This window comes from Anabrus simplex, chromosome 3, assembly GCF_040414725.1.
Source record: "Anabrus simplex isolate iqAnaSimp1 chromosome 3, ASM4041472v1, whole genome shotgun sequence".
NCBI lineage: Eukaryota > Metazoa > Arthropoda > Insecta > Orthoptera > Tettigoniidae > Anabrus > Anabrus simplex.
The window spans coordinates 72,416,394-72,436,650 of NC_090267.1; the positions used below are offsets into that span (position 1 = coordinate 72,416,394).

Consider the following 20,257-nt stretch of genomic DNA (forward strand, 5'->3'; position numbering starts at 1 on the left):
GTCAAAGAGTGTTCAGCATTGCTGAACGTTGGACAAGATTTAAAAGTATTTGGCAACTGATAGCATTTCGCTTTCAAATAAGGGGAAAGGCAAGCAGCAGTTTTGGATTTTGGACTAGCAGTGGGATGTATTCTTAAAAAAGAATATAAAAGCGCAATAAATAGAGGCACCTCTAACTCGTGAAAATTTTTGCCTAATTTCGTCATTTTTAACAAGTTATTTCTGTATATTATTCACTATTATTTATTCAATTTAGTCAATCATTTGCTTCTACTTTTCAACAATGAAGCAAAATCAAAAGGTAGTTGGCAGCATATGTGTAGTAAAATTATTTTATTTCTACATATTTACAAGAAACATGACAGATACTGAAAATACATATATCGAAATAAAGATGTTTAGAGAAAAATAACCTGTTACTTTAAGAAGTAGGTCCTAGCCTACGTACATCATTTGCATACCAGTCTGAAAGAGACAGATACCGTGAGTTTCATATTACTGGAAGTCACAGCTGTTCTCTTGTCAGACATATTACAGTACGTTGAAAATGACCTCTCATTACCAACTTTACTGACCTGGTTCCAAAAAGCCTTCACTGCAGTTTCCACAAAATGCCCATATTCTGATTTCAGGGAAATACGAGTGACAATCACAACAGTATATTTACCTGCCCTACATGAACTAGCAATTAGATCCCTAAACACTGTGTATGGTTCCAGATATTCTCATGTTGAAACTTCTCGTACGATGGGAATTAGCTTTATTAGATGAGACTTCATCATTTTCTAAATCACATTTCGTTATGCTTCTTAGATCAAATAGCGATTCTAGTACATAATTTCGTTAATTATTTGGCTATTTTTCTTAAAGGTAAATAGTTTCGTGTTTTGAGCCAAGTTTGTAAAATTTCGCGATTTTGCACTTTACGAAAAACAGGTGCCTCTAGCAATAAAGCATAATCTGCATAGGGAAAAGATTAATGTGGTTGCCTTCAACATAATTTTTGCAATGTATTTACTGCCATAACGCCATTTGAATGTTTTATTACATTTACTCATACGATGGTTAGACTCGGTTTCTAACGATTTAAAGATAAGAGGTATAGAACTAAATGAGGCCACAACACTAGTTGCAAATCGAGGATTGTGGCGACGTTTAGTAAATTCTCAGGGACTTGCAGACTGAACGCTGAAAGGCATAACAGTCTATAACGATAATGTATGTATGTATGTATGTATGTATGTATGTACTCATACGGACTTAATAAAAAGTATAGCATTACCACGAAAATTCGTATCTTATTATATGAAAACATATTAAGAATACCGTATTATTATTATTAGAAGAAGAAGAAGATGATGCGAAGATCGTCATAATTCGAACATTGGTTATAGTGTTTACATATAGGTTACCGAACGGTAATACTAATTAACATAAAAGGTGCCCTCTTCCTAGAAATATTTCTCTTGCAATCTACTCGTACGCTGCCTTTTTCTTTGATTTTTTGGTGGCACTTTACGGAGCCCATTGAATATAGGCAGGGATATGCCTCCTACGTTGCTTAGCAGTAAAAAAAACACACACACACACCAATATCTCTCGAACATAAAGACAAAGTCATTGTTATTTTTATTCGCAGCATGCTTAGTGGCCTAGCGCGAACCGTTAATCCTCGAATTCCATTCATCAATTCTGTCAAAAACTTGGCAATTCTTTGATCGATTAGAACATGTTCCAATTCACTTTCAAGACTTTTGAGACTTCTCAAAACTTCTCAAGTATTGAAAATGCTTGGGAAGTCTTTAATTTCATAAAAATTACCAGTAGGAGAAACTAAGACATAATTTAATAAGCTTCTATCCCAGTCGACTACAAGGGAACCAGGGAGTGTTAAAAGGATTAAAAATAAGTTTGTTATTGCCAAAAATTTCGATTTTTTAATAAAATTGTATATATATTTTTATTATTGCAAAATATTTCTAAGCTTTTAACAAAATTATTTAAAAGGATGGGGTGTATCTAAATCGATGTTTTATCTGGACTAATGTAATTTTTATCCACAGATTTTATCTAGAGAGCATCTCGAGATGGAGTTGTATTTATTTGGCGAATAAATACAGAATTAAATAAGTTGTGATAACAAGTGTATAAATGTGAAAGAAATAAAATGCACAGATATGCATAACCAATGCAGTGAACAAAACTTTCACATCGAAATGTATATGGTTTACTCTTTGGACTGCAGTCTCCCAATATGTAGGTTGTCTATTTCATCAGAAAAAATACAGAGATACGTCCTTCTGATTGTACGCTATGTGGGCAAATGTACTATTGAAGATGTTTCAGTGCACTATTCGCACTATTATGATTAATTTATACAAATAACGGCAAGTAGTTGCGATAAAATGAAACCGATAACACGAAATCTATATAATATTGGCGATAGAAAGCTGTAAATTGGTTTAATTTCCTGATAATCATATGCAGGATTAGTCACTGGATCCATGAGCTGAGTAGTCTTTAAATCACTTATTACTCGATACTATGTTTTCGTAAATGTAGGGGGATTATTTTAGAAACTCGCGGACACAGCAACCTGAAATTTGGGCTATATATTTTAGATGTACTAATATGTGCCGATTAGTAAAATTATGTATTTAGGTGGAATAGATTCTAAGATATTAATTTTTGTTTTGAAGAAATAGGCAGGGACTTTGTAGCACATGATATTTAAATCTATTCCAGTAGGAAAGTTAAATTTTCTAGCAGACTCAAGCAAATGGTGGGAAAAGTTCACAAAATCTCAAGTCTACATTTTTAACACCTTCTCTTAAAAGACCTTTTGAATTGTTAACAGGTCATCTTAATGACAAGTGACGAGCTTTACAAGTTTCCATTATAAAAACCCGTCTGTCTGTCTGTCTGTCTGTTAGGTCATCAGCCCAGAGGCTGGTTGGATCCTCAAATAGCATCACCAAAGGCTATGCAGTTATAGGGAAACCACAAAAACCATTGCCAGTACCAAGATGAGGCGTACTAGGCAAGATGAGGAGTGAGGTAGTTTGCCATTGCTTTCCTCACTGGGCCAGACAGTGCTATTGTAGCACAACTGACCCTATGAGCGACATCTTTCGTGACATTCAGACACACTGGTTGTGCTCTGAATGTCATTAGTCAGCACCACCCATACCCCAGCAGCTTCCATATTGTCACAGCCATGGATGAGACTGGGACTTCAGTGGAAGCTACACTTTGCTCTGGCCTGTGCCAAGAGATGGATGCAAAAGTACTGTATCCATCAAGAAATGACAGCAGGCAGATAAAAACCCGTACTGACTTGAAAAATTAAGTAGCGAAATCTTTAAGTACGTAAATACTCTTATTATATTTAGCAGCCCACCTATTCAGTACATGTTATATACACTTATCTATTTTTTTCTTCCCCTAGGGGCAGATATAAAAATTACATTTTAAAATTGTAAGACACAAATTTAAATTCACTATGTTACAACAAAACATTTATAAGATGCTGCAGATCTGAGAACACTACAGGGTGTTCTAAGACCTCTTGCGGCCAAATTATGTTGAGAATACATTAAAATGGATGTCTCATTCAAGGAAACTTTTAAACAACAATGCCAATTTTTTTTGGCTATTTGTTTTACATCGCACCGACACAGATAGGTCTTATGGCGACGATGGGACAGGAAAGGGCTAGGACTGGGAAGGAAGCGGCCGTGGCCTTAATTAAGGTACAGCCCCAGCATTTGCCTTCAGGGCTGCCGACAGTGGGGTTCGAACCAACTATCTCCCGAATACTGGATACTGGCCGCACTTAAGCGACTGCAGCTATCGAGCTCGGTAATAATTTTGTTAGGTGAACACCAACTGTGTCAGCAGAGATAAGACATCGTACGATATGGAGTGTGGGAGGGCTTCGTTTTCTTTCCTGCTCTTCTAAATCTCTACTGACTGAATAATTTGAACCCGCGATCCTCAGATCCGGAGGACGGCACTATACTGCCTACCCACAGAGAGAAATACTCATAAAATGTAGACAGAACAATTTGGTAGAAATTTATGTTAATTTCTTTCAGAACGCTTAGGACTCATTTAATATGGACCAAGAAACTGAGCCGCCCTCCGATCAGGTCTTCTGAAGCTCTCGGCAGGAACCGGTCTTGGTACACGACAAGAACACCTTGCTGGATGTAGGCCAACAGAAGCATGTTTCAGAAGTAGTCACAATATTTAAAGTTGATAATTAGTGGTACACACTTCAAGGAAGTCGTCATATCAACAGCTACACATCCGGTCGAAACGATAATATTTCCTGATTTCCATTCACTGGAGATCATCGCGTTGGCTCCGTGTGTTAACATGACTTTAGAGATGGGCGTTCTGCCGTTCATTTTACTGTCAGCATACGGTATGTTTGTCCAGTTTCCTGATAGTGGGTCGGGGATGAGGAGAGAGGAAATTATACGGGATGGTGTGAACCGGGCATATCAATGTTAGGGGGCTGGTCATACTGATAAATAAAGGCACCTGTTTTTCGTACAGTGCGAAAACGCGAAATTTTTGCTAAATTTTACAAACTTGGCTCATATTATATTCACTTCCCCGATATTTTATTCTCAATCCTTCGGTTGCCCTACAAATTCTTAACAGATGCGCTTCCTCCACTTCTCCACAGAGTAGACATAGATTTTCGTTATTTCTCTCTTTCTCTGACCCTTATTTTTATAAATTCCCATAAACCACCACGCAAAATCGCGAAATAATTCACGAAATTATGTGGAATAACTCTTTGATCAAATAAGCATAACGAAATGTGATTTACAAAATGATGAAGTCTCATCTAATAAAGCGAATTCCCATCGTACGAGAAGTTTCAACATGAGGATATCTGGAACCATACACAGTGTTTAGGGATCTACTTGGTAGTTCATGTAGAGCAGGTAAAGATACTTTTGTGATTGTCATTCATATTTCCCTGAAATCAGAATATGGGCATTTTGTGGAAACTGTAGTGAAGGCTTTTTGGAACCCAGTCAATGATGTTGGTAATGAGGTCATTTTCAACGTACTGTAATATGTCGGACAAGAGAACAGCTGTGACTTCCAGTAATATGGAACGCACGGTATCTGTCTCTTTCAGACTGGTATGCAAATGATGTACGTAGGCTAGGACCTACTTGTTAAAGTAGCAGCTTATTTTTCCTCCAAACATCTATGCTTGGATATATGTATTTTCAGTAGCTCTCATGTTTCTTGTAAATATGTAGAAATAAAATAATTTTACTACACATATGCTGTCAAACTACCTTTTGGTTTCGCTTCATTGCTGAAAATCAGAAGCAAATTATTAACGAGACTGAATTTAAAAAAAGTGAATAATATACTGAAATAACTTGTTAAAACTGAGGAAATTTTCACGAGGAAGAGATGCCTCTACTGATAAATAATTTGAAAAAATAACTGGATATGTCGCACCACTGTCGTTTCATCAGGTGCTGATGATATCCAAGGAGACCGTTTCGCGGGCGAATTCAAATGGGCTTGGCGCGGCAGTGTTGCTAAATCAGCATTAAAACACAAACATACCGTTGGTTTCAAGCTTGTGTCACCGTAGCGGACTTCATATAGTGCGATCCTGTCAACTCTGAGGTCCGTGTTCAAACCCCTTTCCCAGGCGAAGTTTTATTCTTCGTCTGGTGCTCTCATGCCGGTCTTTTAAGTCCTGTGCAGATTTAACACCACCACCTCGCAAAATCCATCTGAATTCCCCAAGGAAATAATCTGAGTGACAAACTTCAGCAGCTGATAAAATGACCAAACCCTCTACCGACAATACAATACAATATAATATATCGCCTGAAACTAGGGAGAGAGCACAATTTTTATTGCAATTCATTGAAGTTTGATACATTTTCCTCTTATAATTATTTGATTAGCATTACACTAAATATAATTGTTGTCCTAGACGTTAATGTTATATTGTCTAGGACAACTGTATCATTCCTTAGCTTATTTAGTGCTTACTCTTGTGTTACAAGTCTTTTCGGATATCCTATCATTAACAACATGCCTTACTTAACGGCTGAATTATGAATAGAAGGTAATGACACGACCATACGTTACTACAAACAAAGTCAAAGTCACCTCCGTACAGGCCATAAAGGCTTCCACCATTGTTAACCGCGGCACGTGATGGGGTAGAGTGGTTAGCTCTACGCCCGGCCGCCTTTGCCCCCACGAATTAACCTGGTACTCATTTTTGGTGTAGGCTGAGTGAACCTCAGGGCCATATGCACCTTCGGAAGTGGAAATCTCGTTTCTTAAATTTTTACGACTTCCTGACTGGGATTCGAACCCACGTCCTTCCGGGCGAACCGAGCACACCTTTACCACCTCGCCCAGGCAGCTCCTATATATTACTACATTCAGCATTAATTTTAACCTACTAGTAATTATATTAATTATTCTAGGATATGCAAGCTTCTTATCCCTCTTATCCTTCATTAATCCCGGTTGTATGTCTTTTGGTGTTTTTAATTTCCTTTTTTCCACATACTTTTTAAAATATAAAAAATTGCTATTCTTCCCGGTGCATACCTGCCAACTTTCAAAAAGAGAAATTCGGAAGATCCTAAAGCGGAAATTTTGTAACAACATGCGCATGCGTCGCAAAGTCTTAAGACATAATGAAAAAGGACGGCAAGAGGGTAAATTATAAACAATACTAACACAAGTCAAATGTATGTTATGATCACCCCTGAAATTAAATACTTACGCAAAGTTACGTCTTGATGAGTGCTCATGTGTTTCCACTTAACACTGGGAACACTTTCCTCGATCGTATAAAAAAAGGAAATTAAGCAGAATATGTCTTCCTAAAAGACGGATAATATCGTTTCTTAGCTGAACTCATTACGAACACCACTAAAGATACTAAATCGCTAATAAATTCGTCACGCAATTCCACGAGTTTCAGAACTACCGCCAATGTTACTCACACCCACACATAAACGAAGGCTTTCACAGCTGCTACAAAGCACGACGCACTTACTAAAGTTGTTATATATAAATTCACAGCCTGCTAATTTTTACGGATTTCTTTTCTTAAAAAATCACAGCCTGCTACTTGTTTGGGAACATCTCAGTGAATGAAGTAGCAGTCGAGGTCGAAGAGGTGACAAAAGCACGGCGATAATCGATAAAATGTGATTATCGATACATTTACGGGTCGAACACTGCATCATGTATTACCAGCTACTATCGAAAGTCAAACAAATCCGATTTGACCACAGAAAGCAAAAACCAAGTGCGGATATTCAAAATCCGTACAAGAAAGTTGTTCATCCGTACAACTGTAAAACACGCTCAAAATCCTACATTTTACGGAAAATCGGAAACCTTGGCAGGTATGCCTGTGTAATCCAATCTAGCAATTGGACAACATTAATCGGAAAGGAACCAAACATCATGGAATAAATTCTGTGAATATTAAAATATTAAATACTGAAATTAAAGTTAAATCACCGACTCCTTTCTACTGAAATTAAATGGATAAAAATAGTTCGTATAAATGAATATAGGTGTGCCTATACAGAATGTAAAAGGATACACCGACAGGCTTAGATATATTATACGAAAACTCAACTTTTTCTCATGTTTCTTTAAAGATACAGATAAAAACTTCGTTCATGTTCAACAATCCTTGATTTTGTGATGTGAGCTTTTGTGTGCAGGGCAATGAGGGAATTTTTGAAGCTCTTTTGTAAAGTGCACTGAAGTAAGTTAACTTTTGTGGCACTGTATTTCAGAGGAAAAGCTAAATGTGTGATATGCATGATATGTTCAGTAAGCAACTCTCGTAGGGCAAAAGAGTGTTAGAAGGTTGGTTGTAGTGAAACATGATTTTTTTTTAAAGTACGGCCTACAGTATCATTTTATCACCTGCTGGAGTTAGCCAATCAGATCGTTTTACGGGCGAATTCGAATGGGCTTTGCGAGGCTGTGATGCTAAATCAAGAGAGAGAAAAACTTTGCCAAGCGAGGGATTTGAACACGGACCTCCAAGTTGATAGGATCGTGCTGTAACAAGTGCGCTACGGTGACCTCGGCTGAAACCCACGGTGTGTGTGTTTGATATCGACATGGCTCCCAAGCGCTGAAAGGTGCTATAAGTTAAAATTTTACGCTGAAGGTTGTATTCATATCTTTTACCATGGCTTTCGCGGTGGTGTGACAGGAAGTAAAACCCGTGCGACAAATGGACAACTCCTGTACTCATTTAAAAAAAACATTATTATTATTATTATTATTATTATTATTATTATTATTATTATTATTATTATTATTATTAATGTCCGACTCGTTGGCTGAATGGTCAGCGTACTCGCCTTCGGTTGAGAGGGTCCCGGGTTCGATTCCCGGCCGGGTCAGGGATTTTAACCTTCATTGGTTAATTCCAATGGCTCGGGGGCTGGGTGTTTGTGCTGTCCCCAACATCCCTGCAACTCACACACCACACATAAAACACTATCCTCCACCACAATAACACGCAGTTTCTTACACATGGCAGATGCCGCCCACCCTCATCGGAGGGTGTGCCTTAGAAGGGCTGCACTCTGCTAGAAATAGCCACACGAAATTATTATTATCATCATCATTATTATTATTGTCCGCCTCTGTGGTGTAGTGGTTAGCGTGATTAGCTGCCACCCCCGGAGGCCCGGGTTCGATTCCCGGCTCTGCCACGAAATTTGAAAAGTGGTATGAGGGCTGGAACGGGGTCCACTCAGCCTCGGGAGGTCAACTGAGTAGAGGTGGGTTCGATTCCTACCTCAGCCATCCTGGAAGTGGTTTTCCGTGGTTTCCCACTTCTCCTCCAGGCGAATGCCGGGATGGTACCTAACATAAGGCCACGGCCGCTTCCTTCCCTCTTCCTTGCCTATCCCTTCCAATCTTCCCATCCCTCCACAAGGCCCCTGTTCAGCATAGCAGGTGAGGCCGCCTGGGCGAGGTACTGGTCATTCTCCCCAGTTGTATCCCCGACCAAGAGTCTGAAGCTCCAGGACACTGCCCTTGAGGCGGTAGAGGTGGGATTAGCTTTGCTACCTCACTCCTGGTTTAGCGTTAAGCGACACCAGAGTATTTCAGAGAGTATATCGCTTCACAGATAGGTCTCAAATATATCCTTGAGGGAATATATCTGAAGAAGAGTATTGTAAATGTGATTAAATGTAAGAGAAAGCCATGCGCCCTAACTTCGCCACTTTAAATAAATAAATAAATTAATTAATAAATAAATTAATTAATTAAGAAAATAGAAAAGGAGCAATGTGTGCTCTACAGGGACTCTGAAAAGATCACGGACATAATGCGGATAAAGAGACTGAAATTTTACGGACACCTAGTAAGAATGGTGGCCGTAAGGTTAGGGGCGCGCAGCTATGAGTTTGCATCCGGGAGACAGTGAGTTCGAACCCCACTGTCGGCAGCCCTGAAGATGGTTTTCCGTGGTTTCCCATTTTCACACCAGGAAAATGCTGGGGCTGTACCTTAATTAAGGCCACGGCCGCTTCTTTCCAGCTCATAGGCCTTTCCTATCCCATCGTCGCCATAAGACATCTGTGTCGGTGGGACGTAAAGCAAATAGTAAAAAAGGTAAGAATGGATGACAAGAGACTGACCAATACGACCTTCAAATACACCTCCCAGTGAGTAGAATAGGTCAAGAGGGATGCCGAAGAAGTTGGAATTACACTAAAGATGATCCACAATGCAAGATTTCAGAGGAAGAATAGACAGTCTAAAGAAATTTCAAGAGAAACTACTAAACCCAAGGCCCGAACGGATCATTTCCAAAGAGGAGAGAACGACGAGAAGCGAAAGAATGAAAATGTTTTGAGAAGAGAAAAGAAAAGAAAAGAAAAGAAAAGAAAGGCCAAGAAGTCTTAAGTTCTGTGCAGTCCGTAGTTGGCTAAATTCGGAAAAGAATAATCACAAGGTCGAAGATATCAGCACCATCGCGCTTTATAGGATGAACAGAAAAGGTCCGACGTTATCTTTTTTTTTCAATGGGGTTCGAACCCACTATCTCCCGGATGCAATCTCACAGCTGCATTATAAACATAGATGGTACAACATAACTTACAAAGCTTACCTTCTTCGCCTTGCTTTACCTTGCACTTGTCGAGATTTGAAGAGGAACAGATCAAGCGGTGAAAGAACGTTCGAACACGCAGAGATCACAATAAAAACTTATGAAACTTGTCTTGGATTTTATAGTGTTTAGGGAAACCCGTACAAACAATACAGCAGCTTAACATTTATGTTCCCCACTTTCGCCGGCTACTCATCCATATTCAGTGTTATAAGCAAGTATCGCGAGGGAGAGAGTCACAATAACCCCGTCATAAAGCGACATTACATTAACATCGTGACGACCCAAACAGCATAACCAGTTCCAGAATTTACAAGTAGTTTATGAACTGAACAGAAACTCCAGCTGGATTAGCTAACATGGAGCTGGGGAAGTTTCTTTCTTTTGTTTATATAAGTTGCTTTACGTCGCACCGACACAGAGAGGTCTTACGGCGACGATGGGACTGGAATGGGCTAGGAGTGGGAAGCGGCCTTAATTAATGGCTGGTGTGAAAATGGGAAACAAAGGAAAAGCATTTTCAGGGCTGCCGACTGTGGGGTTCGAACCCACTATCTCCCGGATGCAAACTCTCAGCTGCACGTCCCCAAAGACACGACGAACTCTCCCGGTAGCTGGGGTAGTTAACTGGAAGGCTGTTCGGATCCTCAAACATGTCTACAGAAAGCACGTTTTATCTATGAAAATGAAAATCTACAGCCTATTTCCAGTCATTCGACCGGTTCAGGAATGGAATGAATGAAATCCCTATGTAGCGGCGTGGATAGGAATTGTATCGGCTGCCGAAGCCTGTCGCACTCCTGAGGCAATTATTAATGAATGGCAGATGAAGTGAAATGATAGTAGAGTAACCGGAGAAAAAACCTGTCCCGCCTCCGCTTTGTCCAGCACAAATCTCACATGGAGTGACCGGGACCTAAACCACGGAACCCAGCGGTGAGAGCCTGGCGCGCTGCCACCTGAGCCACGGAGGCTCTACATTTTATCTATACATTAATGAAAATCATCTTATTCCATTAACCGAGCGCAATTGCCTCGCGTTTTAATGCTCTACGGCTATGGAGCCAAGTTTTGCATTCGGGAGACGTGTAGGTTCGAATCCCACCGTCGGCTGTCCTGAGAGCCATTTTTCTATGGTTTCTAATTTTTACTTCCAGACATTTTCCTGGACAGCTCTTATTCTTAAGGCACAACAAATTCCGTCCATATCCTTATCCAACGTCATTAGCTCTACAAGTGAGGCCGGGCCGAGTATCTCAGATGTTAAAGCGCTCGCGTTCCTCGCTTACTTCCCAATTCTTGCCGAAGGCAGATTCTTGCCTGAAGCGGCTATTCACTGATGTCCAGTGTGCCAAAACTGTCCACCTATTTGCCACGAGTGTCCAGAGAACAGACTGTAAAGTAGTCTGTTTTCATCACTTGAGGAATCGAAGATAAGTCGAAAAAATGTTTCTTATTTCTGTATTTTTAGACTCTGATATGGTGTGACATTGATTTCTCAGTATAAAGTTTGGAATAACCTGTCTCTTTAAAGACTGAAATGTGTTAACATATTCACGTGGGCTATGCAATAAAGAGTTGGGAAGTAATTTAGTAAAAGTAATCTAATTACTTCCTACGATTACAATATTAGTAATTTAATTTGTAATCGTTACATTTAATAACTGATGTGGAGAAATTATGATGCAGATAACGTTTTCAGTTTTACTACAGCAGAACCATTACCTTCACCAGTGCTGGATGAGGTACTTTCTTACCTCCCCAGTACTTCCAAAGACATTCCAACAATGTTCTTAAAATTGATGATGATGATGCTTGTTTAAAGGGGCCTAACATCGAGGTCATCGGCCCCTAATTGTACGAAATGAACCGACAAAGTTAAAGTTCAAAATCATCCACTGACCAAAATAAAAATGTCCTGAAGAATGAATGAATAAACATGAATTTAAAACAATCAGTGGATCCGACTCAAAAAACTATCATAGTTAATAGTATTACTGACCAAGGGACCACTTCCAAAGCACAATCCTGAATCGAGGATGCTTGGTGTCTAAATGGGTCCAAAATACAGGTCAAAGGCCTCTCAGAATGATACTTATCGCTAGTAATGTAGAACCATGGTATCTGTCCTGTTGCGGTCCTAATCAAACGTAGCAGAGACTTGCGGTATTCCACACATTATTGTACTACTCAGAGGTTATGAAATTCGACGTATAATACAGATCTATGTTTTTCTCACTTTGCGGCGCCATTTACAGGCAACGCAAACCTATGGTGTTCATCACATAAGATTACTAACCACAGGGACCTTCCCCTATCCCGTGGTGTTCCTCATATAGTGGGTACTAATCACAGGCAAGGCAGAACCATAGTAGCTATCATCCCATGGTCCTGCTCATATGGTGGTACTAATCACAGGTACTGCAAAAGCCGACCGCACGGTGCTCCTGTGTGCTACTAATCATAAACCTATTTCGTACCTAATATAGTGGTACTACGCAGAAGTAATAGCGACCCTTCGTGTTCTCCGCGTAGGGTACTAATCACATGTAGTTTCATGGTTCGAATGCAATCATCCCTTGGTCGCCCCTTTTAGTCGCCTCTCACGACAGGCAGGGGATACCGTGGGTGTATTACTCGTCTGCCTCCCCCATCCACAGGGGGTAGTGTGTTTGGTCCCTCAAGTCCGCCGGCAAGCCGGTTAGGACTCCCCTATCCGCCACCTGGGACGAGCCACGTGGGAGTATCACCTTTCCCCCTGCTACGACAGCGTAGTAGGTTCGTGGTTCTTAAAATTAAGCACGGGTATTTCTTCAAGTGTCCCTTAAGACGTAGAGTATTAGCGAAGAGGAATTTAAGAATCAAATTATGTATTCACAAATTAGCCAACGGCCATACCATGTTGAATACACCGGTTCTCGTCCGATCACCGCAGTTAAGCAACATTGGGTGTGGCCAGTACTTGGATGGGTGACCGCTTGGGAACACCACGTGCCGTTGGCTCGATTCCCTTTGTAGCCTCCGTGGCTCAGGTGGCAGCGCACCGGCCTCTCACCACTGGGCTCCGTGGTTCAAATCCCGGTCACTCCATGTGAGATTTGTGCTAGACAAAGCGGAGGCGGAACAGGTTTTTGTCCGGGTACTCCACTATCATTTCATTTCATGTCATTCATTAATAATTGCCTCAGGAGTGCGACAGGCTTCGGCAGCTGGCACACTTCCTACCGTCGCCGCTAGATGGCGCTTCATTCATTCCATTCCTGACCCGGTCGGAAGCCTGGAAACAGGCTGTGGATTTCCATTTTTTTTCACAAAGTACATGAAAAACATTTCAAAATCATTAACTGAAATAAAAATTATGGAAAAATATCATTTTGAAAATTCTAAAGTATCATGTTTACTGATGATAGCCGGTTAATGTCTTTATGCTTATGGATACACAAAATGAAGTAATGCATTCCTTACGAACTTTTTGTGTTATTTCAGCTCCAAGCGAACAAGATCAATGATTTCCTTAAGACTAACATTGTGTAAAATAATCGGAAGTCATTTGTAACCGAGTAAAATATGTCTCAAGTAACTGTAATCGAGCGCAATTACTTTTTTATTGTACTCTTCCCAACACTGATAATAGTTTTTAAGAGTGTTTCTGAATATTTCTTTGGTCTTTTTACATACATTTAGAATATATTGGTGCTTCTTTTGACCTCACCCCACCATTTACGTAGGTACATTTCACCTCGTCATTTGAGGGTTAAAACGCACGTAAATTTTTCATTCGTCTCACGGTTGGAATTGAAGTGTAAAAATAAGATTGTTCTAAAAAAGGCAGTTTGTTTCTTCGTATCTACTACGGTTTACCGTCTTACAAATCTATTGCACATTAAAATGTGTTTCAGTGACGCCTCTCACTTCAACTTCAAACTTGCAAAATAGAATTAAACCAACCGTGCGCATATATTCTTCTCCAAATTCCTTAACACTAAGTAGAAGGCATAATGGAATGTGTACTATGGTGCGATTCACTGTATATGTGAATGTTCTGACTTGTCAACAAGCAGAAGTGAGCAATTGTCGAAAGTAATCCGCCCACTTCTGGGAAGGGTTTTCCAGCCTTATTTCTGTCTCTACCTGGGCGACTAGCTTGGTGAGTACAGCGGTTTGGGTGAGGGATGCGTTAAGGGTTTTGAATGCTCTCTATCCCATACTCCTTTGTATTCCACTTGCATTAACTGTATATGTGATTTTTAAGTGCATTTTCTGTGAACACTAGTTCACGTCCGGCAAGTTTAAGATGACTGCACAGATACAGCTGTCGTCAAACCGCCGAAATATGAACAACATATGATTTTTTTAACAAAAAATCCTAAAAATGTGATCTATTGTCAAGAAATGAAAATATTCATTTATATGATGAATAAATCGTGCATCACCTCATTTGCATTAAAATCCACACAGGCATGAAAATACACTAGATACAAAGAACAAAATAGGACTTTTTATAAACATCCGATTTTTTGGACAACGTTGTGCCCAACTAAGGCGCGCGATTGAACTTATTTAGCAGATGAATTTGTTTTCTTCTCTCGCTGTGTTTTTCTTCCGGTCTTTCGTCCATGCGGTGGTGGTCCTCATCTTGGGATTTTTCAGCAAAATGCTGTTTGTTCACCAACGTTCTAAAGCTAGGGCTGTCCCATATAATTTTACCTGTTATGCCGATTTCTTGAAAGTCTTTCTCTATTTCGATTATCCAATTATTCTCGACTTTTAGTGAGGAGGCGTAATTAAATATATTTTATTAAGTTTTTAATTGTCCATTCTCCATCTGGAGTAGCTGTTGGGTGGATTAGTAGCTCAACTGCTCTGGCCGGTTCCAAGCCCGGATAAAGGAGAGTAAAAGAGAAGCCAGAACATATCTTGTTGCACTACTACTGAGATATATTAAAATCGACCTCTCCCTTATCTTCAACTTACTAGCATGATGGCATCATTATCATTTGTTCGTATCGGCCTATTAAGGACCACGTTATTTCAGCTGTCTTTTCTGGGCTTTGACCTTTGCCCACTGTTCCTTCTTTCGTTGCCTGTGTAGCTGCTTTCCTTCCTCCGTCGACATCTTTTCCTCTTCAACTCTGGCCTTTCTTGAATACTGTGTTGGCCATTCAGTTCCCTCCTTTATGGGTTGCGTTCTCGTATATTTTCTTAAGTGATCCCTATCTCCTCTAGGTCCCTTTTCACCGCCTTGAACCAAGTTGGCTGGGTCTTCTTATTTTTAAAATAGATAAAGACCTGGTTCGATAACCGGTTTGTTTCATTCTTAGCAAGTAGTCATAAAATGCAATCCCCCTTCTCCGCATGGCATCAGAGATCTTCTGGTTATGCCGACGTCTATATTTATCTTTGTTTTTAATTGGGCCAAGAATTTTCCTTAAGACCTTTGTTTCTTTAATTTCCAATTTTTTATCAGGCCTTTCGTGTTTATAGCAAGACATTCCGCTGCATACAAAGCCTCTGGTCTTATGACAGTGCAATTATTCCTGAATTTTGAGTTTAAGGGTATGGACTTATTGTTCTAAATGTTTTTGGTCAGTTGAATAAGCCATTTCCATTTTATTTAACGTCAAAAACTTTATAACTGGTCCGTATTGAAAAATATTTACATTCAAAAATAAAGGGTAGGATTCTCCACCTGTTCAATACAACTTAAAATGTGATATAAATTGTCACATTTTATTATTTAATTTATATCAATTTTATACCATTTATTTCTGAACGTATTTCCATTTTATTCATGCGCGAAGTGAAAACTTCTTTTTCAGAGATGTTTAGTTCTACCCACTTACAAGATATTTAAACTTATCTGCCCGTTTGAATATTATTAATATGTTTTGAGTGCGGCCACATTATCAAATGAAGCAAAATAATCCGCATGTATCTCTTGTGAGATAAAACATCTTGTCTATGTGTAGAAGCACACATGGACCTGGCGGGCTGCCTAGTTCAGTCTCGCACGGCTGTGCAGGCAAAGCGCCAGGAGGATGTTCACCGCTACAGAGCCACAGGAGTTGTTCAAAGAGTGTCCTCGACTTCCGGGTTAAAGGTCGATGAAAATGACTAGCTCAATCAATCAATCAATCAATCAATCAATCAATCAATCAACACTGATCTGCACATGGATCTGTCGCCCAGTGGTAGATTCCCTATCAGTTGTTCTTCGTAGCCTTTTCTTAAACGATTTCGAAGTAATTGGAAATTTATTAAATTTCTCCCCTGATAAATTATTCCAATCCCTACTTCCTCTTTCTATAAACTAGTATTTGCCCCAATTTTTCCTCTTGAATTCCAACTTTAGCTTATATTTTATGATCTTTCCTACTGTTAAGAACTCCGCTGAAGCTTATTCGTGGACTGATGTCATTCCAAGATCTCTCTCTAATGACAGCTCGGAACATTTCTCTGAGAGTATACTAACTAATTACAAATAATGAATCTCTCCGTGTTAGAGTGCCCTCACGGGGAAATATGACAAACCTCCACCTTGTGACTAACAGTGGAGTCACCAACTGGATTTACAACACTGATTTTATCGTAGACATAAGGTGTCATGGTAGGCTATATTATACGGTATGTAAATAATGTAATATTGTGCACATCAACTCCAATCACCAATTTTTCATTTTTCTTACGTCCCACTAACTACGTTTACGGTTTTCGGAGACGCCGAGCAGCCAGGTTTTAGTCCTGCAGTTCTCTTACGTGCCAGTAAATCTACCGACACGAGACTGACGTATTTAAGCAACTTTAAATACCACCGGGCTAAGCCAGGATCGAACCTGCCAAGTTGGGGTGAGAAGGACAGCGCCTCAACCGTTTGAGCCACTCAGCCCGGCACTCCAATCATACGCTTAATAAATAATACTACTACTGGTATGTATTTAAAACAAAAGAGTATAAAAACAGCTGTAGACTACAAAACAAGTGCCGCCGTCGTAGTCAAAAGCAGTGCTCCATACTTATTTTTTGAGGCACTCGCCTTCTCCATAAATAAAACGTATGTCATACAAATATTTTTAAGAACAAATAAAATAAACTTTCCATGTCATTTAAAATGCTTAGAGAATACTGATTCAATGTCTGTCTGCCAAGAAAACAAGTTTGTAATTTTACGCGATGTTTGAAAGAACAATCATACTCACGCAACCTCCACTTTTATGTAGTGCGAACCACATGGATGCGACTTACGATTTCAACCGCGGCCGCCTTGGAGGAAAACGCCGCTAGTGTTCGTCTGCTTATCACAGGAAAACGACAGGACATACTTTCATGAAACTCTGCATAGTATTTTACATTACGTTAACTTACATGTTGAGCTAAATGACACTGCTATTTTGAAAAGATGAAGAGGGCTGAAAAAACAAGGAGTCTAAACAGTTTTTTCTTATTTTCTTGCTTTCTTTTCAGCCATCTATGAACCAAATTTGACAATGCATTATTTTTAGCCGTCTTTGCCTTCACTCTCTCACATTATCTTTTCATCATTTCTCGTACTTTCTTCTAATGTTCTTCTGTCTCTTCTCACCGGTGTCTCCCCAGCCTCATGGAAAGCGCGGGACTTTTTCACGAGTTGTCTAAACCAATTTCTGCCCGTTATATCAACCACCTTCCGCAACCTCCGTCTTAGTCAAGCCCAACCTCGCTTCTCGAAGCAATTTCAGCTCTGTCTTACTTTTCCTGAAGAATTCAAAGATTCTCTTCGTCATTCTTTTATCGTCCATCCTCAAGAAGTTCATAGAAGAGTACCCTTCTCTTCCTCATAGATTCGATCATTCTTCCTGTTATTTGATTCAATTCATGGTTAAATTTGAGTTTCCTCTCCCCTCTCTTACACTTGGGCCTAGAATTTTTCTGAGTATTTTTCTTTCCCTCTTCCGGATTTTTTGAAATCCACTTTCCCCGATCATATCCAATATTTCTGCTGCTTACAAGCACTCAGATTTTTTAGAGCCATGTAAAAAATACGAGGTAAATACCCAGAGGATGTTTTGTTACAAGTTGTTTTACGTCGCACCGACACTGACAGGTCTTATGGCGCCTCAGGGACAGGAACGAGCTAGGAGTGGGAAGGAAGTGGCCGTGGACTTAATTAAGGTACAGCCCCAGCATTTGCCTGGTGTGAAAATGGGAAACCACGGAAAACCATCTTCAGGGCTGCCGACAGTGGGGTTCGAACCCACTACCTCCCGAATACTGGATACTGGCCGCACTTAAGCGACTGCAGCTATCGAGCTCGGTCCCAGACTATGGTCGTCCTAGTCGTATAGGGCTAGTTTCGAACTCTAGAACACTGGTTCCAATATACCCACGATCATGCAACATCTGTTCTCTCCGTACTGCTGTAACCAAGGACAGGCATTAACGCCACAGTAATGTTCTATTATACTTCTCAAGGTGCGAGGTAAGAGTTCACTAGGGGCAAGAATATACCCTGGTGTTTCAAGGCCAAAGAGAAAGGGTGCTCAGTGACAACAATAGCCTGGTACTAATGGTCCAGGTCACCTTGCCGGTTTACGATCGATGTTCTACAGTACAACTGAATTAATGACAGCAGGCAGTGCACAACCGAAAGTGCACATCATGATACTTTGACAGGCGTAGCTACAGTACTGATAACAGTTATGAGGATTATTACTACTAAGTGCGTTTGCTGCGCGGCTTGAGTCACGTGGCTGTGAGCTATCTGGGAGATAAGGTCGAACCCCACTGCCAGCCCTAGCCTTGTCCCATCCCACCAACCTGTATACTTTTGATAGGTAAGATTATTAGTAAAATAAAAATCTAGAACCTTGGCTGAATTGTTAGGGCACGTCGTTCGGACCAGAGTTCGATTCCTGGCTGGACATGGGATTCAAACCGGGCATGGTTAATTTCTCTAGCTCGGGGACTGGGTTTAGTATTTGTTCCAATACACTACTCCTCAGAAGATACGACAAACCAAACTACCAATCTACCACAGAAATATGCGACAATGAGCACATCCCTCCATGAAGATTTGAATTCAGAAAGGTCATCTGGTAGTAAAACTGCCTAACCGACATACTCAGCCGACCTCAAAGAATTAGGGAGTGTCTTGCTCGAAGATACATACACAACGAGGTTTTACAATATTCTTTCTCAGGTATTATTATTATTATTATTCGTTTATTAAGAATTTAGATATAATCTTATAAGTTAAGGGCTGTCTGGCCGAGGCAGTACAGGAGTGCTTGGTTCACCCGGAAAGACGTGGGTTCGATTCCCCGTCAGGAAGTCGAAAAATTTCCACTTCCGAAGGTGCACATGGCCCTGAGGTGCACTCAGTCTTAAAAAACTACCGAAGGAATTAAATACAGATTACAGGGACGGTATACTCTAGCTAAGAACATAGAAAATAATAATACCGAACAAGGTGGTCATGCGGTTAAGGTCGCGTAGCCGTGAGCTTGCATTCGGGAGATGGTGGGTTTGAATCCTACCGACAGCACCCCTGAAGATGGTTTTCCGTGGTTTCCCATTTTCACACCAGGTAAATGCTGGAGCTGTATCGTAAGGCCACGGCCACTTCCTTTCCAATCCTAATATTTTCCCATCCTTCCTTCGCCAAAAACCTTCGATGTGTTAGTGCGACGTAAACGAATAATAATAATAATAATAATAATAATAATAATAATAATAATAATCTAGCGAGTAGGCCATACGGTTAGGGTAGCGCAGCTGTGAGCTTGCATTCGGAAGATAGCGGGTTCGAACCCCACTGAAGACCGTTTTCCATTTTCACACCAGACAAATGCTCGGGCTATATCTAATTAAAGCCACAGCCGCTTCTTTCCTACTCCTAGCCCTTTCCTATCCCACTGTGGCGATCAAAACCGATCTGTTGTGGTGCGACCTAAAATAAATAAGTAAAAATAATTCGTATGGTCTTACCGTGTACAGGCATTTTCATGTGATGCTACTTCAACTGCCTGCACGCCAGGTTCGACGTTCCGTTTTAATCTACCAGATGGCACAGTAAATCGTATCTCTCTTGGGCGATATACGGCTGAA

General features: G+C 40.3%; 1 protein-coding gene and 1 non-coding gene across 3 annotated transcripts in view; one reads left to right on the top strand and one right to left on the bottom strand.

Moving 5' to 3' along the window:
• Positions 1 to 20,257, bottom strand: part of LOC136865980 (beta-1,4-glucuronyltransferase 1) — a 467,674-nt gene that overhangs the window by 165,598 nt on the left and 281,819 nt on the right. The window lies entirely within an intron of this gene.
• On the top strand, positions 13,059 to 13,177 carry LOC136867554 (5S ribosomal RNA). The gene has a single exon (XR_010859740.1). It is a non-coding gene; the product is annotated as a 5S ribosomal RNA (ribosomal RNA).